A 26291-nucleotide genomic window follows, 5' to 3' on the forward strand; every position below is an offset into this window, starting at 1 on the left:
AACAAATAAAAATTCTAACAGGACTAGACAGACTAGATGCAGGGAGGATGTTCCCGATGGCTGGGGAGTCCAGAACCAGGGGTCACAGTCTCAGGATACGAGGTATGCCACTTAGAACAGAGATGAGGAGAAGTTTCTTCAGTCAGAGGGTGGTGAACCTGTGGAATTCTCTACCACAGAAGGCAGTGGAGGCCAAGTCATTAGATGTATTCAAGAAGGAGATAGATATATTTCTTAATGCTAAAGGGATCAAGGGATATGGGGAAAAAGCGGGAACAGGGTACTGAGTTAAACGATCAGCCATGATCATTTTGAATGGCGGAGCAGGCCCGAAGGGCCGAATGGCCTACTCTTGGTCCTATTTTCTATGTTTCCCTATGTTTCTATGCAAGTCAGCGAGTATGTGTGATTATAGCAGTTAGCAGGAAACAGTTGTCTGTATTTTTAAAGTCTGTAACCAGCTTAGCTTCAAAGGTTTAAGCTAAAGGAGATAATCTTCTGTTTTAGACCCCATGTTTAAAGAGATAGTATGTTGCATCTTTATTGTTTTTTCCAGATAATCACAAATGACATCCTGGACTTTTGGACATCCTGCCATTTGATAGAAACCTAGGACTCAGGCCTGTTTCTCCCTGGCATCTACAGGGAAAGTGATGGAGTGTTTACTTGGCAAACAAGGCGTTTTTTGATGCACTGCAGACGGATTGATGTTGCTGATATCCACACTAACCCACTGGAAAGAGCCCAAGGCAAAAATGTTTAAGGCACTTGTTACCTGGACTGTCACTGACAGTACAGTACTTGCTGTGGAGTTTTCTCCCCTCATAATCTGAAGGTACTGACTCTTTTTTGAGCTATAGTTTCACAGGTAATACTTGCTCTCTGGCACCTCGCACAGTGGCTATATTCATATGAGTCCAGACAGTGAATGTTGGCAGGCTATTTAACTGTGAAAGGCATCGTAACTGAACCCAATCGTGTCCTCATCTAACATCCACATACATTGACATTTTGCAGCAGCTGTTGCTGGAAAATGATCATGACAGGGATCCTTCCCCAAGTATTTTCCTCTTCCCTAGCTCAGAGAACTGAGGCCAATTCGAGCACCCCTGATGCTATTCCAGTTGAGATTAGCTAACTCAGTAAACTAGGAATCAAACTTGGTACATTCCAGCCAGTATGGATTAGTCCTACACCCATAGGCCACCAGGGGAGCTACATTTGTTTCAGAAGTTACAATTTAACAGACTAAAATTAAATTAAAGAATGGTAAATGTGAATGAAGAACATGAGCACTTTTCCAGAGAAACACAAGTTTGTCTTCTGCAATACTGCATCCAGCCACCAGAGACCCTAAGTGAACTATGTAAATATAAATGGTGCTATAATTCTCCACTGGTGTTAGCCCAGTATATATTCACATACCTTTACACTGGTGCATCACAATAAATTAGCGATAGTACATTGAATTCCCTTCCTAAACCCACCTCTGCACCTCTCCTAATACCTCCTTCTTTGGCTTGACATTCATTTCTTCCTAATGCTTCTGTGAACGCCTCAGGACATTATTTTCTACATTAAAGATGCTATATAAATGCAAGTTGTTTTTGCTGTTGACATGCATTTGGGGATTCCTGTCACCTCTTCTCTCAGTTTTCTCTCCTCCTTTCCTGACTCTTGCTGAGGTACTGTTATACAGGTGGAGCCTTCAGGCTATTTCAGTACATTGCCCAAGTTGCCATTCTTCATGTATGATCAATGACCATTGGTTGGCTTTGCAATCACAGGGAGCATCAAAGCAAAGCCCAATTCTGACTTCTTTTGATGTCCATCCATGCTCACTTTCCAGCAGGGTACTATGAGGAGCAGGAACTCTCTGGTCTAGAGGCACAAGCTTAGGGTTTTGGTTCCCCCCCACCCCACACCACCTGATTTTGTGATGCTGATCAGATGGACAGCAGTGAAAAATGAGGTGGAGATCGATAACACTGGACTTTTAAATTTTCAATGAATTGAACATGAAGACTTTAAGGCTGTGGAGGCCAAGTCACTGAATATATTTAAGAAGGAGCTAGATAGATTTCTAGACACAAAAGGCATCAAGGGGTATGGGGAAAGAACAGGAATATGGTATTGAGATAGAAGATCAACCATGATCATATTGAATGGTGGAGCAGGCTCGAAGGGCCCAATGGCCTACTCCTGCTCCTATTTTTCTATGTTTCTATGTTTCTAAGAACAGTCACAAAATTTAGTTTAAGCATCGTCCTCACCATTTCATTATTTAAAGAACTGACTTATAGGCAGTTGCAGTTATACAGGTATCAGTCTTGCTCTGGTACCTTGTGCAAGTGGCAGCTGTTCATATGAGACCCTCGACCGTGAGTGTTAACAGGCTACTGGAGCCAAGCTTTAATCATGTCTTCACCTGTTGTGAATAGGATATATAATTGTCCTCGCTATCCCTTGCCTAACAAAGTGGGGGCAGAAATTCACCCAAGGATCAACAGATGCTGATAGTTCTCACCCAAATAGCCATTCTTTACATGTGAGCTTTGACAGTGAATGTCAGCAGGCTATTTGTGAATGAGGATCGCCCATCCTTCCTTGACGGTCACAAACATGCACAGACGAACAGGAGTAACTGGATATGATCAAGAGCAGGAACCCCGGCTGGCTTTCCCTTCCTTAGCCCAGGGATGCCAAGACCAACTGTAATTCTCCAACAACTGCCGTGTCTGAGGTTAGCTAACTCAGCAGAGACTGTGGATTAAAGCTGGGACCATACGGCTTAGTATTATTCTGGGTAGTGCCTTTAATCACCAATGTAGTGGGGGAAAAGCTATTTTTATCACACATTACATTTGATACTTACTGTACGTGGAAAAATGAACCGAATGCTCTTACATCAGTTCTTGGAGGGAAGTTGATAGCAATAGTTGGACACATTTTCACAACAAATAATCAGAACTGTATGTGGATGTGAAAGTTCTAACCATAATAGGATGTGCTTGGCAACCATTTGAGTCAAACAGTAAGAATTTTCAGAAGTAATGTAGGTTAGGGTATGATTATAGACTGATTGCAGCTTTCGTTCATTCCCAGTCTCATAGCGCTCATATTTTAGTAACAACAACAAACTTCAAATAATACTCAAACTGCATTTCTTTCTTTCTCCCTATCCCTTATGTCCAATGAGCAATGGCTAAAATTCCCCAACAACTGCCCTGTCTGAGATTAGCTAACTCAACAGAGACAGTGGATCAAAGCTGGGTCCTTATGGCTTAGTATTACTCTGGGTAGTGCCTTTAATCACCAGTGCAGTGGGGGAAAAGCTACTTTTATCACACATTACATTTGATGCTTACTGTACGTGGAAAAATGAACCGAATGCTCTTGCATCAGTTCTTGGAAGGAAGTTGATAGCAATAGTTGGACACATTTTCACAACAAATAATCAGAACTGTATGTGGATGTGAAAGTTCTAACCGTAATAGGATGTGCTTGGCAAATATTTGAGTCAAGCAGTAAGAATTTTCGGAAGTAATGTAGGTTAGGATATGATTATAGATTGCAGTGTTCATTTGTTCCCAGTCTCATAGCTCTCATATTTTAGTAACAACAACAAACTTCAAATAATACTCAAACTGCATTTCTTTCTTTCTCCCCCTCCCTTGTGTCCATTCAGCAATTGCTAAAATTAAAAATAGCAATTAAAAATAAAAAGATCAACCTTCCCACACGGCTCACTAGGTAAATGCAAACCAACGCTGAAAGAAGTAGGAGATATAATGAAGTAAATAACAAGTAGTAATTAGATGATGCCAAGCTTGGGTTTTAAAAGCCAGTAGGGGGAAGAGAAGACTGAAATTTATTCAGTGGTTAAAAATAAAGGTCCTATTATTTCCTCCATCGTAGCCCGGGGACACTGATACCATTTGAAATGCCTCTTGACTGAGATCAGCTAACTCAGCACAGACCGGGAACAGAAGCTTCTGGTGTATGTGGCTCAGTTATGCACAACCTTTACTAACTAGGACATCAGGGAAATCTGAAGCACCAATTTAAAGAGTCACACATTCCAGCAAAACATGAGAAGACCATCAGTCTTGATTTAGCCTTTGATTTAGCTTTTATTGTACAGAAAAATATATTTGATGTAAATTGGTAATTTTTATTGGTGGAAATTTGGTGTAAGTGATCTCAAGGGCAAGTGATTTATTATCACTCAGATCCACTCAGAAAATGGTATTTTCACTGCTTCCAGGAATTCTGATACAAAAGTACGGTATTTGGGTCAGCAAATCTCACTCTACACAAAGTGTAGAATTTCATAGGCTTTTCTATGGGGTGTTGTGCTGAACAACTCACTTGCCTCAGTGTTCGCACTAAGTTCCTTTCTGTAAAGATGTATGTTCACATTAAATATGCCTATTGTGCAAGAAAGAAAGATTTTGTTATAATTTATTATTATTTCTGTAACTGATGAACATGTTAAAATATGGGGATGGCATCGAACTTCAGCATTGTACAAACAGCCCTCCATACAATCCTTAACAGAACACATGAAGGCAAGTAACATATCTTAAAGCCAAATGAAATTGAAAGAATGCCAATTTAAGAAATAATTGAATATAAAAGAACAATGGGGGGGGGGCGGAGGTTACTTTTAACCCTACACAGTCAGCAGAAATCAGACGGGTGGGCAGTTAAAATCGTCCCCGTTACTAACCCACCCACTCCGCCCCGGAGCTGCCAGGAGCTGCCTGTTCCTGATTTTAACCTGCCTAACCAACAGCATCATAGTAATTTTTCATACCATTTACTATCTTATATACTTCTATAAGATCACCTCTCTGATGCCTTCTTTCACGGTTGAAAAGTCTTTCCTCATAACTCAGATCCCTGACACTAATGATCAGCCTCCTAGCTCCTCTCTGAGCTGCCTTGAGCATTTGAATGCTTCTCTTGCTTCTCAGAGACCAGAACTGGACGCAGTACTCAAGAGACCCGATTTTAACTCATGGCAGGAGTGCGGCGAGCGGGGTCTGGGGCGGGAGGGAAACCCCCAAGATGTTATCGGTAAGAGGCCCAGGCAATTTTATTCACGAGCCTCATTTCCATTCCGGGTGTCAGACTCCCGAATCATTTCAGATACTACGGCCCCGATATTTATGGGGAGGCAGGGAGGGAGCAGGTGCATGTGTGTTGGACTGGAAAAATAGGCTTGTGAACAGAAATCCAATTTTTCCAGTCCAACGTGTGTCTGCGGCTGGGAAACCCGGAATTGCCAGGAAGGTGGAGGTCCTACTGAATTTAACGACAGGGCCTCATTAGAATTTTTTTACTCCATTTCCCACCCAGCAGCCGGCCAGATTGAGAGGCTGGCCGGCTGCCAGGTGGGAAAACCTGCGATAGAAGGCAGCAGCCGGGGACAGCTAGGGATGGTCCCCAACAATCGGAGAAGATCCAGGGTAGATGGGGGCGCTTGGAGTGCGGCAGCGAGGAGGGAGGGAGGGAGGGAAAGAGAGATTGCGAGGGGGTCTGAAGATCACAGGGATTCCAGGGGTGGTCATCTGATCGTGGGGGTCTGAACATCGGAGTGGGGTTTGAAGATCGCGGGGGGTGTTGGGTCTGAAGGTCACGGGGGGGGTTCTGAAGATCACGGGGGGGGGGTTCTGAAGTTCACGGGGGGTGTGAAGGTCACAGGAGGGTGTGAAGATCACGGGAGGGGGTCTGAAGATCGCGGGGGGTTCTAAAGATCACAGGGGCATTTGGAGATCACGGTGGGGGGGGGGTTCTGAAGATCACAGGGGGGTGTGAAAGTCACGGGTGGGGTCTGAAGATCACGGGGGGGGTTCTGAAGTTCATGGGGGGGGGGGGGGTCTGAAGATCGCGGTGGGGAGGCAGATTGCGACAGAAGCTTTGCTTGAGGCGCCGGGGGTGGGGGCGGGGGGAAGCACTCCTGCTCCTCCTGGCCTACAAACAGTGCTGGAAAACACTTATCTGCTGGATCTGGCAGCTCCCACCTCCCTTTAGCTGCCCGGTTTCCTGAGCCCTTGGAAACCCGGCCTGCAGCTGCCAAATTCAAATGGCTCCCAAAATGGCTCCTAAAATCCCCCCCCCCACCCACCCCGCAACATTTTAAAGAACATTTCTGAAGGGAAGGATGACACAGCTGTGTGATCTACAGTTGACACTATTTTTCCAAAAACAGTAACTGGGAGGGGTTGGATTAATCTAACTAATATATTTCAAATTGCCCTCTAAACTCATGACCGGATCAGCAGAATGCTGGATTTTTCCAACCCTCATCTTTCAATTAAAACAAATGAACTTAACGTCATACGCAGGTGGCTGAGGAGGAGCAAGCTGAAGAGACAGAGAACAGGGGATTGTGGCAGCCTGAAGAGGAGCAAAAATGGACCAGAATAACAGTCTGAAGTTGAGAATATGAGACAGAGTAGCAACCTGAAGGAGAGGAAGAGAAGAAGCGCGGAGGGAGAACAACATCCCTGGAATGAGAGAATTAAGCAGAACAACAGCCTAAAGAGAGAAGGCAGTACCGAGGAACAGCCTGAAGAGAGAGCCGCATCACGAAAAGGAGAGCGCAGGGCAGAATTATACGTGGAGTAGGCTGTACAGGGCCATATCCTGGATTTCGAAAACATTGCCAATTCAACAACCTGCACTTATATAATGCATTTAATGTACCAATATGTCTAAAGGTGCTTCACAAAGGAGGAGGAAATGGATCTGAGAGATTATGATAAGAGTTAGGACATGTCATTGAAGTTGTGGTGCGTCAGGAGATGGCTGCACAAGCATGGGTCTCACGCAGTATAAAAACAACTTAAGTTGATGGACCCATCCCCACACAAGCACTGTGCTACATTCTCACTCTAGTGCCAGCTTAGATCTACATGTGTATCTTTCCTCATTTCCCTCCAGAATGTCCATTCAATTGCGTTCATCCCCCCCTCCCTTCACCACAACATTGGTGGCCATGCCACCAACTACCTAGGTCCCATGCTCTGCAATTCCCAGCCTAAGCCCCTCTATCTCCCCCTCCTCCTTTAAGACCCTCCTTAAAACCCACCTCTTTGACTAAGCTTTTGCTCACCTCTCCTTATATCCCCTTCTTTGGCTCAGCGTCTGCTTTTGTCTGATTATACCTCTGTGAAACATCTTTGGACATATTTCTACATTGAAGAGATGATATAAATGCAAGTTGTTGTTGTTATACATACCCACCTTGAATAGGCATTGTGCCAACTTGTACTAAACAAGCATCCTGTCAGTGTGGATTCTCTTGAACATGTTGAGTAGATTTCTAAAACGGAAGTATAATAGAAGTTTGTAAAAAAATGCATTTTGTTTTAATCTCAACATTTTTGGAATCATTGAGTTAACTATCTTCAAATAACTCATAGCACTATTTAATTATGTTAGTGCTCAAACCACTTTTTAAAGAAGTATGAGAAATAAATCTAATGTCTGACAGCTAACAAAGTCTGTTAAATGGGTCAATGTCAACCTCTCTCTTTTTTTCCTCACCTCCAATTGCAACTATGGACTTGAAATTAAACCATGTCAATATTAGTGCACGGATGCTTAACCCATTCATATGAAATTCCTTTTTATGCTAGTTTATCTGTTTATTTTAAAAGGGCTGTAACTGCCATTAAAATAGTTGTCAAAGAAATTTTGCATGAAAACTTTAAACATTGGTCTGCCGATAGCCACATAATTTCAAAGTGTATATGGTTTTCAAAGTACTCCTTCAATTGTGTAATTTGTATTTCTTTCAACATTTATTACATTTGAGGGAGAGATTGGTAGAAATAAAAACTCATTGGGCAGGAGGGGCAAATTTGTTGTACTGCATTATCAGATGTCTTTACCAGCAGTTTGAACTGGTACTGTTTCTGTGGCAACATTGGGTATGTAGCCAGTCTCCATTATCCAACTGGTAATTTTTAACGGATGGTGTGTACCGTGGCCTCAAAATTCCTAGGCTTGGGAGGGCACTGAGACAAGTCCAGTGGGGTGGTTAGAATTTTGTGTAGGACCCGGTTCCATTGACTACTGCCATTTTTTCTAAAGTAGGAAAATTCCAACCAAAAGCAGGGGGAAGAGAGTGTTTGTTAGCCCCATCCTCTCCCATTGTGATGTTACTCAAAGAGACGGGATTGGCTGGATGACCTCCCTCTGCCAGAAATCTAGCTAGTTCTGCATTTACTAGGCCTAATGTGTACATCCTTTACCAATGTGGCAGTAGGGGCCAAATGCTGGTTTCCTAGTAATAATCGATCTCAGAATGAACAACTACCATTAGAAAAGTGGCAACGAATATTTCCAGCTCATATTTTGAAAAACAATTCTCTTCTGCTGTGATTGCCTGCTCTCCCAACAGAACTGGAAGGTGCTTTTACACATTTTCTGGGCCCCTGCAGGATTGACACCTAAGCAATACCATAAATAGCATGGCCCCACCCCCTTTCTGTTAATAACCCTATCGCTAGGATTGGAGATGGGGTCAACATCAAGACATATAATGACTTGGCCACCCTCCCAGCAGTGGAATGGAGCTCCAGGAATTTTGACCCCCACCTCTGTACACAATCTCAGTCGTGATTTACATGCTGTTTTGGAGAAAACAATTGTACCTCTTGTGCTTTACTTAGTACAAATTGATTAATCCAAAATAAAGATTTTTAAAAGTTCTGGGTAATGTAAGTGCACATATACAAAACTCTAAGCCAGCCAGTAGAGGTGTTCTCTGGGTTAGAGAGAAAAAGAAAAACTGCAAATGCTAACAAAAAATTAAATCAAAACAGAAGATGCTGGAAATACACAACAGCTCCATCAGCATTTGTGTAAGAGGAAAAAAATGGTTATCATTTCAGATAGAGACCCCTGGTCAGAACTGTATACCCTAGGTAGTCACCTGCCTCTGATGGGATCAGAAAGTTCTGCATCATATCTGCTCCATCAAAGTAATTGATTACTCAATTCCATAGAGGAGCTCTTGTAGCTGCTAATTATTTATATATAAAAAATAATTTTAAAGTACCTAGCTCAGCTCCACTCCACCCCCAAATAATGACTTAGTGGGTAAAACTACCATTGGGTGTAGCCCTAAGCCATACAAACAGGTTGGATTCTCAGTCTATGCTGAATTAGATGACCTCAGCAAGAGTGGCAGTTCGATACTCCTGAGCGAGGAGAAAGTGGAGGGGAGGGAGAGGTGCCAGGTGGAAAATCAGCCAGGGCTCTTAGTCCTGATTGTTGTCCACTGACCTCTGCTGGACAGTGAACATCTGTTAGCATTGGGTGATAACGGTTGGTGGCATTGTCTGAGTTTGAGATCAGGCTCAGTTGTGGCCCTCCCACAGTTGAGGGCAACTGTGCAATGATACCTCTAAGTGGTTTCTGCACCTCTTTATAGACAGTTCAATTTTCTAATTTCGGTTGCCTATGGCAACTTTTTAAATCACTGTTCTGAATTGGCAGATTTCATTTTAATCCCCCTAGTTAATGTGATTGTTTGATCAAGATGAGCTTTTAAATGTGTACCTTATCACTAATAGGATTTCAGTATGGTGGAAATGTGCAAAAACTTCACAAAAGTTTGAAATGTTTTTGGTTGTACTGTGGGTTAAGTTCATGGACCCACCCTACACAGGCATAGTAATGCCTTTTGAATACACATGCCCAACCTATACAGACATGTGCTTGCATGCTTGAATCTACAAGCCCATACTGATCCTTAAGTTTTTGATTGTGCTCATCAAGCAAAGAATGTTAGTGCTACAGAATGCAACTCCTCCAATTTCAGCACCAAGCACTCCTAGGTCAGATACAGCACAGCTAGATGTGGAGTAAAGCTTCCTCTGTTTTGCCCCAATAACATGCCTCAGAACCTAACCTTTGGAGAACATCCCATGTGGTGCCTCTGAGTCAGATTTGAACCCACGTCCTGTAGGTGGAACATCAATGTCTAACTCGTGGTGTCACCCATTTCCCCGTACGTACTCATCTCTGTGCAGGCATTGTGCCAACTTGAAGCTATATTCCCACTTTTGTACAGGTATGTGCCTCCTTGGAGCTACACACCCATCCTTGTACAGGCATTGTGTCATCTTTGAGATACACACTTATTGTGTCAGGGTGGGTAGCAGGCATCATTGAACCCAGGAGAGAAAATTGGGGGGGGTGGGGGCGGCAATAAGGCACCTCTACACAGACATTCTCATTTCTCTGTAATTGTAAAGCAAGTTCTATCAGTTCACTTTCAGGAATGTAAACCAAATCCAGGGTGGAAAGAGCAGCACCACCCTAAACAAACCTGTAAAACCAAGCTCAAGCTCCAGCCTGTTAATGGGTTAGTTAAAAGCTCAAAAATACGATCACAAAATCACAAGATAATTACGGATGTGGAAAACCATTCAACACATATTAGCTCATTCCTTCTGAAGCATCTCCCATTTCCATATTGAATTATTTCTTAAATTCATCGAATCCACTCTACCTGGAGGTCTGTTCCAAGTGTTGATTTCTTTCAGTACAAAGAAGAACTTTCTGATATCAATCTTAAAGTTACTTTTAAATTGTTTAAACCTTTGTCCTCCTAACCTACTCCCACAATTTTAAATAATATTCTGGATTTACCTTTTCCATACTGTTTACTATCTCACACATCTCTATAAGTTCACCTCTCAGATGTTTCCTTTCCACGCTGAAAAGAATCTTTAAAGTTGTTCATTTCATTAACATTTAATTAAACCATATTGCCCACTAATATTGGGGGTGATACATTCTAATTGGCTTATCACAGGGCGCCAAGCATTGACCTTTAATTGAACCTTTACCTACATAGTTGTTAAAGAATCTGACTGACTCAGATATCATTGTGTCTGAAATGGCAGATGAGTGGAAGAGAAATTGACCTGCGTTGTGCCCAATTTCTGGGCAATAAATGTGTGTTCGGGGATAAATTTTGGGCGTCCGTGTTCCGCACCCTTTCCACCCAGAAGTATGCCAGCTGCCAAATTGGAAACCATTGGCTTCCGAGTGTCCAGGACGCCCACATGAAACAAGTGTTAGGCGCCTTCAGCTGGGAAAAGGGGTGAGGGGCGGGTGGGGAATCAACCAGGGCTCTTAGTCCTGATTGTTGTCCACTGACCTCTGCTAGACCTCTGTTAGCATTGGGTGATAACATGACCAGGCTCGATTGGTGGCATTGTCTGAGAATGAGAACGGGTTCGGTTGTGACCTTCCTACAGTTGAATAGCCTACTGACTGTCCAGACTCATAAATGAAGAATAGCCACTTGGGTAAGGTACTGGAGGGCAACTGTACAATGATACCAGTAAGTGGCTTCTGCTCCTCTTTATAGACAGTTCAATTTTCTAATTTCAGTTGTTTATGACAACTTTTTAAATCACTGATCTGATTTGGCAGAGCTCACGTTAATGTGACCCTAGTTAATGTGGTCTTTTGATCAAGATGAGCTTTAGAATGTGTACCGTATCACTGATAATCCTAATAGGACTTCAGCATGGTGCAAAAACTTCACAAAAGTTTGAAATGTTTTTGGTTGTACTGTGGGTTAAGTTCATGGACCCACCCTACACAGGCATAGTAATGCCTTTTGAATACACATGCCCAACCTATACAGACATGTGCTTGCATGCTTGAATCTACAAGCCCATACTGATCCTTAAGTTTTTGATTGTGCTCATCAAGCAAAGAATGTTAGTGCTACAGAATGCAACTCCTCCAATTTCAGCACCAAGCACTCCTAGGTCAGATACAGCACAGCTAGATGTGGAGTAAAGCTTCCTCTGTTTTGCCCCAATAACATGCCTCAGAACCTAACCTTTGGAGAACATCCCATGTGGTGCCTCTGAGTCAGATTTGAACCCACGTCCTGTAGGTGGAACATCAATGTCTAACTCGTGGTGTCACCCATTTCCCCGTACGTACTCATCTCTGTGCAGGCATTGTGCCAACTTGAAGCTATATTCCCACTTTTGTACAGGTATGTGCCTCCTTGGAGCTACACACCCATCCTTGTACAGGCATTGTGTCATCTTTGAGATACACACTTATTGTGTCAGGGTGGGTAGCAGGCATCATTGAACCCAGGAGAGAAAATTGGGGGGGGTGGGGGCGGCAATAAGGCACCTCTACACAGACATTCTCATTTCTCTGTAATTGTAAAGCAAGTTCTATCAGTTCACTTTCAGGAATGTAAACCAAATCCAGGGTGGAAAGAGCAGCACCACCCTAAACAAACCTGTAAAACCAAGCTCAAGCTCCAGCCTGTTAATGGGTTAGTTAAAAGTTCAAAACTGCAATCACAAAATCACAAGATAATTATGGATGCAGAAAACCATTCAACACATATTAGCTCATTCCTTCTGAAGCATCTCCCATTTCTTAAATTCATCGAATCCAATCTATCTGGAAGTCTGTTCCAAGTGTTGATCTCCTTCTGTACAAAGAACATCATCCTGATTTTTTTTTATTCGTTCATGGGATGTGGGCATCGTATGCGAGGCCAGCATTTATTACCCATCCCTAATTGCCCTTGAGAATGTGGTGGTGAGACGCCTTCTTGAATCGCTGCATTCCGTGTCGTGAAGGTTCTCCCACAGTGCTGTTAGGAAGGGAGTTCCAGGATTTTGACCCAGCGACGATGAAGGAATGGCGATATATTTCCAAGTCAGGATGGTGTGTGACTTGAAGGGGAACATGCTAGTGGTGTTGTTCCCATGTACCTGCTGCTCTTGTCCTTCTAGGTGGTAGAGGTTGCGGGTTTGGGAGGTGCTGTCGAAGAAGCCTTGGCGAGTTGCTGAAGTGCATCCTGTGGATGGTACACACTGCAGCCACTGTGCACCAGTGGTGAAGGGAGTGAATGTTTAGGGTGGTGGATGGGGTGCCAATCAAGCGGGCTGCTTTGTCCTGGATGGTGTTGAGCTTCTTGAGTGTTGATGGAGCTGCACTCATCCAGGCAAGTGGAGAGTATTTTATCACACTCCTGACTTGTGCCTTGTAGATGGTGGAAAGGCTTTGAGGGTCAGGAGGTGAGTCACTCACCGCAGAATACCCAGCCTCTGACCTGGTCTTGTAGCCACAGTATTTATATGGCTGGTCCAGTTAAGTTTCTGGTCAATGGTGACCCCCCAGGATGTTGATGGTGGAGGATTCGGTGTTGGTAATGTCGTTGAATGTCAAGGGGAGATGGTTAGACTCTCTCTTGTTGGAGATGGTCATTGCCTGGCACTTCTCTGGCGCGTATGTTACTTACCACTTATCAGCCCAATCCTGGATGTTGTCCAGGTCTTGCTGCATGCGGGCTCAGACTGCTTCATTATTTGAGGGGTTGCGAATGGAACTGAACAATGTGCAATCATCAGCAAACATCCCCATTTCTGACCTTATGATGGATGGAAGGTCATTGATGAAGCAGCTGAAGATGGTTGGGCCTAGCTCACTGCACTGAGGAACTCCAGCAGCAATGCCCTGAGGCTGGGATGATTGGCTTCCAACAACCACTACCATCTTCCTTTGTGCTAGGTATGACTCCAGCCACTGGAGAGTTTCCCCCGATTCCCATTGACTTCAATTTTACTAGGGCTCCTTGGTGCCACACTCGGTCAAATGCTGCCTTGATGTCAAGGGCAGTCACTCTGACCTCACCTCTGGAATTCAGCTCTTTTGTCCATGTTTGGACCAAGGCTGTAATGAGGTCTGGAGCCGAGTGGTCCTGGCGGAACCCAAACTGAGCATCGGTGAGCAGGTTATTGGTGAGTAAGTGCCGCTTGATAGCACTGTCGATGACACCTTCCATCACTTTGCTGATGATTGAGAGTAGACTGATGGGGCGATAATTGGCCAGATTGGATTTGTCCTGCTTTTTGTGGACAGGACATACCTGGGCAATTTTCCACATTGTCGGGTAGATGCCAGTGTTGTAGCTGTACTGGAACAGCTTGGCTAGAGGCACAGCTAGTTCTGGAGCACAAGTCTTCAGCACTACAGCTGGGATGTTGTCGAGGCCCATAGCCTTTGTTGTATCCAGTGCACTCAGCCGTTTCTTGATATCACGTGGAGTGAATCGAATTGGCTGAAGACTGGCTTCTGTGATGGTGGGGATACCGGGAGGAGGCCGAGATGGATCATCCACTCGACACTTCTGGCTGAAGGTGGTTGCAAACCCTTCAGCCTTGTCTTTTGCACTCATGTGCTGGACTCCACCATCATTGACGATGGGGATGTTTGCAGAGCCTCCACCTCCCATTAGTTGTTTAATTGTCCACCACCATTCACAACTGGATGTGGCAGGACTGCAGAGCTTTGATCTGATTCATTGGTTGTGGAATCGCTTAGCTCTGTCTATAGCATGTTGCTTCTGCTGTTTAGCATGCATGTAGTCCTGAGTTGTAGCTTCACCAGTTTGGCACCTCATTTTTAGGTATACCTGGTGCTGCTCCTGGCATGCTCTTCTACACTTCTCATTGAACCAGGGTTGATCCCCTGGCTTGTTGGTAATGGTAGAGTGAGGAATATGCCGAGCCATGAGGTTACAGATTGTGCTGGAATACAATTCTGCTGCTGCTGATGGCCCACAGTCCCTCATGGATGCCGAGTTTTGAGCTGCTAGATCTGTTCTGAATCTATCCCATTTAGCACGGTGGTAGTGCCACACAACACGTTGGATGGTGTTCTCAGTGAGAAGATGGGACTTCGTCTCCACGTGGACTGTGCAGTTGCCACTCCTACCAATACTGTCATTATCAGATGCATTTACGAGGTAGATCAGTGAGGACAATCGTAAAGTCACCTTTTACTAGTTTAGACCTTTGTCCTCCTAACCTACTCCCACAATTTTAAATAATATTCCGGATTGCTGGCAATATAAATTTGAACAAGCTAACACCTCCATGAAAATAGCACAGAGGAAAATCATATGAACATGTTAAGCATTCATGTACTTATATCACTAGCAATCATTTCTGAGATAGTATTTAATTGCTTTGAACCCCATTAGGTAGTGTCAGATGGCGATGCAGTGTCAAATTACTATAAACCGTATTAGTGTCAAATAATTATAAACCCCATTAGTTACAGTATCGCAGTGCTAATTCCCATTAGATATAGTATCAGATAGTGATAACACCCATTAGCTTCAGTCTCAGGTAGAAATAAACCCTATTAGATTCAGAATCAAAGATAAACCCCATTACATACAGTATCGGATAGCGAGAAACCCCTTTAGATATAGTGTTGCACGGATATAAACCCTATTAAATGTAGCGTGCAAATGTTTAAACCCCATTAGATGCTATGCTTCATTGTCATAAACCCGAATGTATCAGATACTGATAACCCCCATTAAATATATTATTGACTTGCTATTAGTTCCATACTGTTTACTATCTCACACATCTCTATAAGTTCACCTCTCAGATGTCTCCTTTCCATGCTGAAAAGAAACTGTTTAAAGTTGTTCATTTCATTAACATTTAATTAAACCACATTGCCCACTAATATTGGGTGATACATTCTAGTTTGCTTATTACAGGGTGCCAAGCATTGACCTTCAATTGAACCTTTAAAAAGGTTGGTGACCTTTTCACCCACATAGTTCTTAAAGAATCTGACTGACTCAGATATCATTGTGCCTGAAATGGCAGATGAGTGGAAGAGAAATTGACCTGCGTTGTGCCCAATTTCTGGGCATTAAATGAGTGTTCGAGGATGAATTTCATGCAGTGGTGTCAAATTGGAAACCAGCAGCTTCTGAGTGTCCAGAGTGCCCACACAAAACAAGTGTTAGGTGCCTAGAATATGCTAATCTGGAGCGTGCACCACAACTGCTCCGCTCAGATTTTCCAGGTCTACTGAAGCTTAAACATCAGTCCTTAAAAGGACTGCTGGAGACTGCCGACAAACCCTCCCATTCGCAACATAGTACTCTCAAAGACCAATTTCTGCCAGATGCCAAAAAGTGAACTAATTTCCTCTTAAGGTACAATAAGTAGTCACTGCAGAGAATGGTAATTTCCTATTCTTATTATCTCAGTATTTCCCACTTCCACTCATATTAAACATCTGTGCACAAGTCCTATAAGTCCTGTTAAATATAGCATTGAATCCTTCTCAATAGCTTTTTTGTATGGAATAAGGATAAAGAAAAAATAAGATTTTCGTCATATAGCACCTTTCATGACTTCAGGATGTCCCAAAGTGCTTTACAGCCAATGATTGAAGCATGTTTGAAGTGTAATCACTGTTATTATGTAGGAATCGCAGCAGCAAATTTGCACATAGCAAGGTCCCACAAACAGCATTGTGATAATGATCAGATAATCTATTTTAGTGATCTTGGTTGAGGGGTAAATATTGGCCAGGGCACCGGAGAGAACTCCCCTGCTCTTCATCGAAATAGTGCCATGGGATCTTATACCCCCATCAGACAGGGCAAAAGAGGTCTCGGTTTAACATCTCAAATCATGATACAAAATTGCCAGGAACACTGCATGAAGCTTTAAACCCCCGTTATAGGTGGTACTGGATGCTGTGAAGGCAAAGTGTTGGATTGCCACCAAAACCTAGATATCGCATTCCATTGTTAGAACCTTATTAGATGTGTATGGCTAGAAAACTGTTGCTGGCAATATAAATTTGAACAAGCTAACACCTCCATGAAAATAGCACAGAGGAAAATCATATGAACATGTTAAGCATTCATGTACTTATATCACTAGCAATCATTTCTGAGATAGTATTTAATTGCTTTGAACCCCATTAGGTAGTGTCAGATGGCGATGCAGTGTCAAATTACTATAAACCGTATTAGTGTCAAATAATTATAAACCCCATTAGTTACAGTATCGCAGTGCTAATTCCCATTAGATATAGTATCAGATAGTGATAACACCCATTAGCTTCAGTCTCAGGTAGAAATAAACCCTATTAGATTCAGAATCAAAGATAAACCCCATTACATACAGTATCGGATAGCGAGAAACCCCTTTAGATATAGTGTTGCACGGATATAAACCCTATTAAATGTAGCGTGCAAATGTTTAAACCCCATTAGATGCTATGCTTCATTGTCATAAACCCGAATGTATCAGATACTGATAACCCCCATTAAATATATTATTGACTTGCTATAAACTTCATTAGGTACAATATAAATGATAAATTTTTTGTTAAATCTATGACTCTCTAAGGCTTTGCGCTATCATAAACATTCGATTTGGCTCTGGTTTGCCAATCTACCTAATGTTCTGCCAGTAAACGGGCAGATTTTCCTTTCCTCTTTTTTCGCGTGTGCAACCTCTGCGCCCCACTGATGCCGCTGCAGCCACCGATGTCCAGCTGCTGTCAGGTTTAAGCGTTCACATCCGGTGACTCCTGATCTTCCTTCTGCCGTGTAACCCCAATTTTCCCACCACAAGGAAATTCACTTGCTGCGAGAAATTGAGAAAAAAGAAAAAACAAACAGTAAAGAGAAATATCAGAAGAAAAGAAGGCAAGAGAAAAGGTAAACAAAACAAAATAGTATGAGGAAAAGGGCTGCAGCATTAGAGAGAAGACAAAGAGTAAAATCTAAATTAACAAAAACCGCAGAGGTGAGAAAAAAGATTACTACACCAAAAAGGGAAAGAGCAACTGCACAGAGTAAGATGGGAAAAGAACGGCTGTAGAAAAGGGGATTTAAGAAACTGCTGTGAATGCTATGACTTGGCCAACAACCCAGTCAAGGAACACCAGACCCAAACGCCAATTCCTAATAGCTTACTGTCCCACCGAGCTCAATAACTGCAAGAAAACATTCCAATACAACCCTCCATCTGAGAAGAGGCATGAATAAATGGCGAACATCCACCAAAGAAAACCCTAGCTCGAAAGGAATTGCTCTCCTTCCCCCCTGCATCATCAACCGCAAGGAATCCCACCTCAGAGAAGGTAAAAGACTTGCATTATTGCCTTTCACAACCTCAGGAAGTCCCAAAGCGTTTCACAACCAATGGTGTACTTTTAAAGTGTAGTTACTGTTGTAATGTAGAAAACGCAGCAGCCAATTTGCACACAGCAAGCTCCCACAAACAGCAATGATATAATGACCAGATAATATGTTTTAGTGATGTTGATTGAAGGATAAATATTGACCAGGAAATCAGGAAGAACTCCCTTGCTCTTCGAAATAGTGCCATGGGATCTTTTATGTCCACCTGAAAGGGTAGACAGGTCCTAGGTTTAACATCTCATCCAAAAGACAGCACAGCACTCCATCAATACTGTACTGAAGGCCTAAATTAGGGTGGGGCTTGAACCCAAGACCTATCTAACTCAGAGGCAAGAGTGCTACCAACTGAGCCACAGCTGACACTATAATGAGATGTATGATATATAATGGAATAACCTGCCTATATCACTCCTGGGTAAGGTGAACACAATAAAGATAAATATTTTCTCCCACCTCCTCTATTTAAATTGCTGCTTTTCGAAGAACTAGCCTAATAATTCAGTGACTTGGACAGTCACAGTCTCTGGATCAACAAGATGCTGTGAATATACCCCAAATGCTCCCAGCTCCCAATATGGGGTTCAGCCTAGCTAATTTGATATACTATTATTGGGAAGTCCAGACTCAAGTGATTGGGGCCTGGTTTCTGGCTCACCAGCAAAACCTGTGGATGAAAGCAGAGGCCAGGACCTCCCTTCCAACCCATCTCGACAGCTTACCATTCCCTTCATGGCCTTGCCCTTCCCTATCTCTGTAACCCCCTTCAGCCCTACAGACCCCAAACATTCCATTCCTCTGACTTTGGCCTCATTCACCGCCTTCACTTTGCACCCCCCCTTCCTTCACCCCACCATTGGTACCCGAGCCGTCAGCCACCTAGGCCATACGCTCTGCAATTCTCTCCCTAAAGCCCTCCAATTCCCTCTCTTTTAAGACCCTCCTTAAAACCCACCTCTTTGATCAAGCACAGTCATATGAGAATGCCTGGATATTTTGATGCACTCCTCCCATAAACACCATGCAATCAAAATATACAATGGCTTAATAAAATATATGTATATATATAAATGTGCACTTTTAGAAATAAATGTGAAGATACACCTTAATGTACAACTGCCTCACATATATATGTGTGTACAATTAATTGTACAAAGGTTTCATATATATGTGAATGTATTTTCTTGAGATTCCAATAAAAATGTTATGAACCCAATTAGATACAGTGCCAAACAGTAATAAGCCCATTAGGTACTGTGTTTCAGTTATAAACTCATTAGATACAGTATTGGATAGAGATACACCTGTTAGATGCAGCATTGGACTGTTACAAACCCTTTCCGATAGTGTTGAATTGGTACAACCCCAAAGTAAGCTTCTTCCCGCGCATCAGCGGCTTTACCAATACTGCTTTCTTGCACCTACACAACAGTCCCCGTCATTGCGCTATCTTATCCTTTCTGGCACCAAAACCCTGGTCCATGCCTTCATCATCTCAAGACCTGACTTCTTTAATACCCTTCTAGTGACCGGCTCACACATTAACCCTCCACAAGCCTCATCTCATCCAAAACACTGCAGTCCATATCCTCACCTACATTAAGTCGCACACTCCCATAATCCCTGTTTTCTCCAAGCTCTATTGCCTCCCAGAGTATCAGTTCCAAAATGCATGATCTTGTTTTCAAATCTGTCCTTGGTTTTGCCAATGATTTCCTCCTGCCTAACATTCCCACATGCACCCTCCGCTCCTCTAACACCAGACTTTCTTTTCTTCTCTCATACCCTCCACTCCATTACTGGTGGCCACTCATTCGCCACTACACTTCTTTTGGAATTCTCGGCCTAGTTCCCCCCTCACTTTCAGAAACCTCCTCAAAATCTTCTTCACAATGCTTTTGTTTCTCCTTTCTACCGTCTTCATAGTGTCCTTTTCCTCCTTAATCTAAAGCACGACTGACATGCCAATCTGCGCTTAAAGAATGCTATAGAAGTGCACACTGTTGTTAAAAAACCCTATTAGAAAGGTCACAGCACGGAAGGAGGCCATTCGGCCCATCGAGTACAGGGTTGACTTTATAAACCCTATTAAATAGTTATATTGTTATAAACTCATATACCCTTTTGGATAACTATAACCCCCATTTCTTACAGCGATGGACTGTTATGATCTTCATTAGACACAATTTTGTTTGCTAGGCCCCATTCAGTGTTAGATATTGATACATGCCTAAGACCTGTAAATTCTACCACCGCAGACCTCCCGTATAGTAGTCAGTGACGGATGTTGCTCATATCCATGACGTAAATGCTGCTCCGCCTGTGATAATTAGCCGGCAGCAGCTGGCTCGGCATTGAGACAGGACACGCGGACTGAGCTCTACTCCAGAGATTGTCCCTGGCTACTTCATCCGAGAAAACCTAACAGTGAGTTAGTGCGTGTGGCAAGAATTTGCCGGATAATTATTGTTGTTTTTACTTTCATCTTGACAATGTGGTGATAAAATAAAATTAGCAAAAGGAAAGGCATGGTTAAAATGGACTGAACGGATTGCGGTTTGCGCTGTAGCGACTACTAATGAATACGTTTATTGTAAAAACATATTTAAACCTAATACCCATTAAAATATTGGGAGATTCATCTGGTAATAGAAACAAATGATCGATTCTGGATCTGAATAAATGTGCAATTTAAGAGGTCACCGTTGCTTGGCGCCTAAATGATACTTTTTGATGTATTTATACATTATGGTTATTTATCAGTTCAGAAACTTTAACGTTCAGTTTGTATTTAAAATCGCTTGGATCACTTGGGGATTAAAGAGGATTAAACTAAAACGCACTTTAATTAAAGTAGATACCAGGATGGAATTGGAGCTAAAATCATTCATACACTTCCGGTTTTCTTGCAATCACATTTTTAAAATATATATATCCGTACACATTTACAAAGATAGAAAAAAAGTCAACAAAACTCAACTTCATTAAATCATATTTTAAGAGAATCGAATTGCTTCTGCTCTAACTCGCGCGAAACTTTAATAACCAGTATCACCAAGGTGGGTCAGATTTGTCTGTCACTGTTGATAGCGACAAACCCGTTTGGCGGGATGTGCTATTGAGGAGCAATGCAGCAAGCTTGTTGCATCAGCCAGCCTCTCAAAGTTGTCCGATCACTTTTCATACGTTTTCGGGACGAACTGCTTGTCCATGTGAAGACTTTTATCCTGAACCGCTTGTGACTTAAAAAAAAATCGCAAGTTACAATTTGCGTTTTCCTTAAGTTTACAGATCGAGGGTGATAGTTATTACACGTGTCTGACGCAATAGTGAAAACACAGTGACCACAACTGTGGAAACGAATCCTGGTATTGGTAATCGGGCCAGCAACATGTGTACGGAGCATTTGTCTGGTCGCATTTTGAACGCAATTGTTAAAATAATAAGCTATATGGTAGAATATGGCTAAAACTGGAATGTAAAATCATTTACGCAACTTAAAACTCCACTCAACGGAAAACAGCATTTAGGTAACACCTCTCACATAGGGAACGCTGATGAGATGGGGAAGAGAAATGGGATCCTGAACAGGTGGGGCAGGGTCTCACGGGTATGGAACTGTACCCAGAATTTGGTGAAAAGGTGTAACCGGCAAATTATGCCGAAATTTACACCAATCTTCCAGACAAGTTATGCGGAAATTTGCTGAGAATTTCAGCGTAGCCTGGAACGTAAAAACTGGCATAAAACAAGTGGAAATCGGAGTAAACAATCAGGGCTGATGAAAGCACAGAACTTACGCCATATTCCCTTTTTATGCATGAAAATGAAAGTTTGAAGCCTTTTATGCACATTAGGCACTGCAGGGTAGAGTTTCCGCTTTGGGCGCAATGGGAATTGGGCTCCAATTGCACCCGAAAATTGCACTGGCTAGGTTACAGTTGGAGTTTCTGCTAAAAAGTATTTGCATAACCACAAAAGTGTAATATTCCATGAACCAGCGCAATCCAGCTGCTTAATAAAAAATATTCATTGATGTATTTATGAGTAGTACCCTGGTGCAGATTTATTAATGCAGCTGAAAAAAAAATTTTTCACAAAAAATAAGCATTTTTAATGAGTCCTCCACCTGTGAGTTACCTGATTTTAAATCAGTGAAAATGACTTAAAAAAATTATACTGAACCATTCACTACTTTCATTGATGTAGCCATGATGTGTATGTGCCTGTGCCTCTAAGAAAACTAGTCTAATTTGAAGACCCCCCCTCGAACGGGCACAATTGGTGGAACTGCACCATCCTGGTTATTTCGATCGGGGCTGTGGCCAGTTTTGTGGGTGCGGCCGGCTTCAGTGCAATGATTTAAGAACCACCACAAAAGATCACAGAAACTCAAATTATGCTGGACATAATTTACGCCCAGCATAATTTATGCCCTCAATCTTTTGCACTGGTTCGGCCGAATTGCGCTGATAAAACCAGTGCAATCTAGCAGAAACTACCCCAACATGTTTAAGAAAATGCAACCATGGAAGTTTTTCAATTTTTAGTGCAAATCACTCTTATGCCATAAAGATGCATTCAAAGATACAGAAAATACATTATAGGTCTCAAACAACAAGAAATAAAACATTTGCCATAAATCACCAAAAATATGACTTTGGGTCCTGTTGCATCCAAATAAACTTTTAGGTGTAAATTCAGGAAATACATGTGAGCTGCACTTTTGCATGGCATAATGCAAGAGGGTTTTGGTGGAGGTTTCGCAGAATTGGTGCAAAAGATCGAGCAAGTTCGGGTGTAACGTAAAAACAAGCGTAAGTCATTTAATGCCTGAATTTCCTCAATCTTTTGCACCGAAAACCAGCATTATGCCATACATACATTGTTGTTTTGGCACACATTTTCAGGAAATTCTGAGTCAATATTTTTTAAAGGGTTATGAAGGAAGGATGAGGGGTAGCAAGATACAGTGGTTTAGGAGTGTTCCACAGTGCCAGGGCATTGTTAATGAAGGTTTGGCTTCTGATGGTGGAGTGAGGGACAAGCAATAAACTATAATGAAGAGAGCTGCGGGTTTTGGTTGGAATAAAGGTATAAGCAGTTTTCTTAGTGTTAATTGATCTCTTGCTGTGTTAATCACAGACAAAAAATCATTTTTAAATGGTATATTATCCATATTATACCATATATATTTATATATGCCCTGCTTATTGCATTGCTTGCCTACCTGAACTAAATAACTATTGTTTATCTTCTAGAAGGTATTGTTTATCTTCAAGAAGGCGGCTCCCCACCAGCTTCTCAAGGGCAATTAGGGATGGGCAATAAATGCTGGCCTTGCCAGCGATGCCTACATCCCATGAAGGAATAAAAAAAAATAAATGGGAAGAAAATGTTGAAACACTTCTCCTATTAATGATCTTGATAACATATTTTTGAAATAAAATTTGTAGCCCCAAGAAAAAGTAGCTGAAACTGCTCCGTGATGTCACTGTCATTATGATGTTATTGCTTGTTACGGACAGTGGTCACCAGGGACCAGTGAGCAGTGGGTATCATGGATGAGGAGTGTCAAAGCTTTTTGTTTTTATGGGTTGCATAAGTACTGAGCCTTGGGAGCCCATATATGAAGTTTAAATCCATGTTCCTATTAGTTTGCATATATTTCAATTACTGATACTATCAGGATTTATCTACCAGTGAAGCAACAGTGTAATAACAGCCCCTTCTGAACCTCCAGGCCCTAACATCCAAAGAGAACAAACCTGTGAATCGGAAATATCAGCGTATATAGGACTCAGTTGCGTGTGCTTTGACAGCTATGAGCATATACAGCTTGTTATAATCCATAAAATATTTTCTGTCTCCTGAGAATAAGCCTGATGTTTGATTTGGTTTGCTGTTGCATAAATATGTTTATATTATTTAAAATAAATCAGATATTAATTAAGTCAGTTTGATACAAGTGCCATTGTATATGTACGTAATTGGTTCGGAGTAAATATTTGATCAGTTTGTTGCATGAATACTGTGGGTTCCTGTTGCATTAGTCATGCCATGTTAGAAAATGTCCAGGACATTTCTATAGGGTGGCACAATTACAACTCCAATTTTAGACAAAAAATCTTTTACATACGTTATACCTTGCTGCAGATTTTTGTGACCTGTTTCTGAAAGTGTGATGTCTACAATATACTTTTAAAGTATAATTTCAGTTCTTTGATCCATTTTAGGTCTGTCATTTCTATTGGTGCAACAGTTGGCCTCAGTGCCTTTGGGTTAGGGAAGACACAATTAACCGTGATTCCTGCTGCTGATTACTATTGAGTGACTCCCAGTGAAAAGCGTGCAAGTGGGTATTGCGTGAGGAAATAATCAGGTTCAGCTGTGATGCTTTCCAGTTGAATAGCCTGCCAGTACTCAGTGATAGATAACTGCTGGGTGTTTTCATAGAGAAAGCAATGGACATTTATTGGCCAAGTCACTCCAAACAATTGTGCCACACCTCCCCGTGACCAGCTGATGTGGAGATTGCCAGAGATACCGTGTAGCTCAGAGAGAGGCGAGACACAAACATAAGATGACATGCATTTTGTAAAAAAAAATAAACTCAACCTAATTGGGGGGAAAAGGGAAAATGCAGGAAATCTGAAACAGAATAAAACAGTTCCATCAGCATCTGAAACAGAAAAGACAGTTTAATGTTTTGGGTGGAGACCACCCATCAGAACTCAAACTGTTTATACCTGGATCAAGAATTATGCACTATAACAGAAAATGGAAGTTGGTTTGGTCCATCAGAATTCCTACTTGGGCCAACTCTGAACTATATTTTTCCTCTAATTTTCTCCCCTTTTCAGCCTTCTCTCCTGAAGGTGCTGACTCAAAGGTTGTAATCTCTGGATTACTCCCAGTACCACGGGCTAGTGAGTATCGAAATAGGAGGATAGAACAGATGAATGCGTGGCTAAAGAGTTGGTGCAGGAGGGAGGGTTTCAGTTTCCTGGATCACTGGGCCTGCTTCTGGGGAAGGTGGGACTTGTACAAGTCGGACGGGTTGCACCTGAACCAGAGCGGGACAAATATCCTTGCGGGGAGGTTTGCTAGCACTGTTGGGGGGGGTTTAAACTAACTTGGCAGGGGGATGGGATACAGAGTGGAGCTACAATAGGGGGTGATGTGCAGCCAAATATAGAGAAAAAAACAAGTCAGCTTGGAAGACAGGGCAAATATGTGAGGGCAAGGCTGGATGGCATCTATTTTAATGCAAGGAGTCTTGCGAATAAGGTGGATGAACTGAAGGTGTTGATAAACACATGGGAGTATGATATTGTTGCTATCACAGAGACATGGTTGAGGGAGGGGCAAGACTGGCAGCTCAATATTCCGGGGTACAGAATCTTCAGGCGAGACAGAGGGGGAGGTATAAGAGGAGGGGGGGTTGCAATATTAATTAAAGAATCAATTACTGCCATAAAGAGGGATGATATATTAGCAGGTTCCTCTAATGAGGCCATATGGGTGGAGCTTAAAAACAAAAAGGGGGCAAGCACTTTGATGGGAGTGTACTATAGGCCCCCAAACAGTCAGGGGGAGATAGAGGAACAGATATGTAGGCAAATCTCAGAAAATTGTGCAAATAATAGGGTAATAATAGTGGGGGATTTCAACTTCCCCAATATTAACTGGGATACTCAGAGTGTAAAAGGCTTAGAGGGTACAAAATTCTTAACGTGCATCCAGGAGAGCTTTTTGAGCCAGCATGTAGAAAGTCCTACAAGAGAGGGGGCGGTACTGGACCTAATTCTAGGGAATGTGGCCGGCCAAGTGGAAGAAGTGCTAGTAGGTGAGCACTTTGGTGACAGTGACCATAATTCGGTGAGATTTAAGGTGGTCATGGAAAAGGACAGGGAGGGGCCGGAAATAAAGGTTCTAAATTGGGGGAAGGCCGATTTTAATAGGATAAGGCAGGATCTGGCCAAAATGGACTGGGATCAGCTGCTTGTAGGAAAATCTGCATCGGAGCAATGGGAGTCTTTCAGAAGGGAGATTGAGACCATACAATGGCAACATGTTCCCGTAAAGGTCAAGGGTGGTTCCAAGAACTCCAGGGAACCTTGGATGTCAGGGGATATACGAGAATGGATTAGGAAAAAAAGGAGGGCTTTTGGCAGATACAAAAGGCTAAAGATGGAGGAAGCCCTAGAGGAGTACAAAAAGTGCAGGGGGATACTTAAAA

General features: G+C 42.5%; 1 protein-coding gene and 1 long non-coding RNA gene across 4 annotated transcripts in view; one reads left to right on the forward strand and one right to left on the reverse strand.

Annotated features, from left to right (window-relative positions):
- Window positions 1–4143: 4143 nt before the first annotated feature.
- The window catches only part of LOC137333005 (uncharacterized), a 38587-nt gene continuing 16439 nt past the window's right edge, over window positions 4144–26291 (reverse strand). For both annotated transcript variants that reach the window (XR_010965777.1, XR_010965778.1), the window contains 2 exons: window positions 7255–7333; window positions 4144–4431 (listed from right to left, as the gene is read on the reverse strand). This is a non-coding gene — a long non-coding RNA (uncharacterized lncRNA). The remainder of the gene's footprint in view (window positions 4432–7254; window positions 7334–26291) is intronic.
- The window catches only part of LOC137333004 (high affinity cationic amino acid transporter 1-like), a 40687-nt gene continuing 34783 nt past the window's right edge, over window positions 20388–26291 (forward strand). For both annotated transcript variants that reach the window (XM_067997073.1, XM_067997074.1), the window contains exon 1: window positions 20388–20476. The gene's annotated coding sequence lies outside the window, so the exon portion shown is untranslated. The remainder of the gene's footprint in view (window positions 20477–26291) is intronic.

The sequence above is a fragment of the Heptranchias perlo genome, chromosome 15, assembly GCF_035084215.1.
Source record: "Heptranchias perlo isolate sHepPer1 chromosome 15, sHepPer1.hap1, whole genome shotgun sequence".
NCBI lineage: Eukaryota > Metazoa > Chordata > Chondrichthyes > Hexanchiformes > Hexanchidae > Heptranchias > Heptranchias perlo.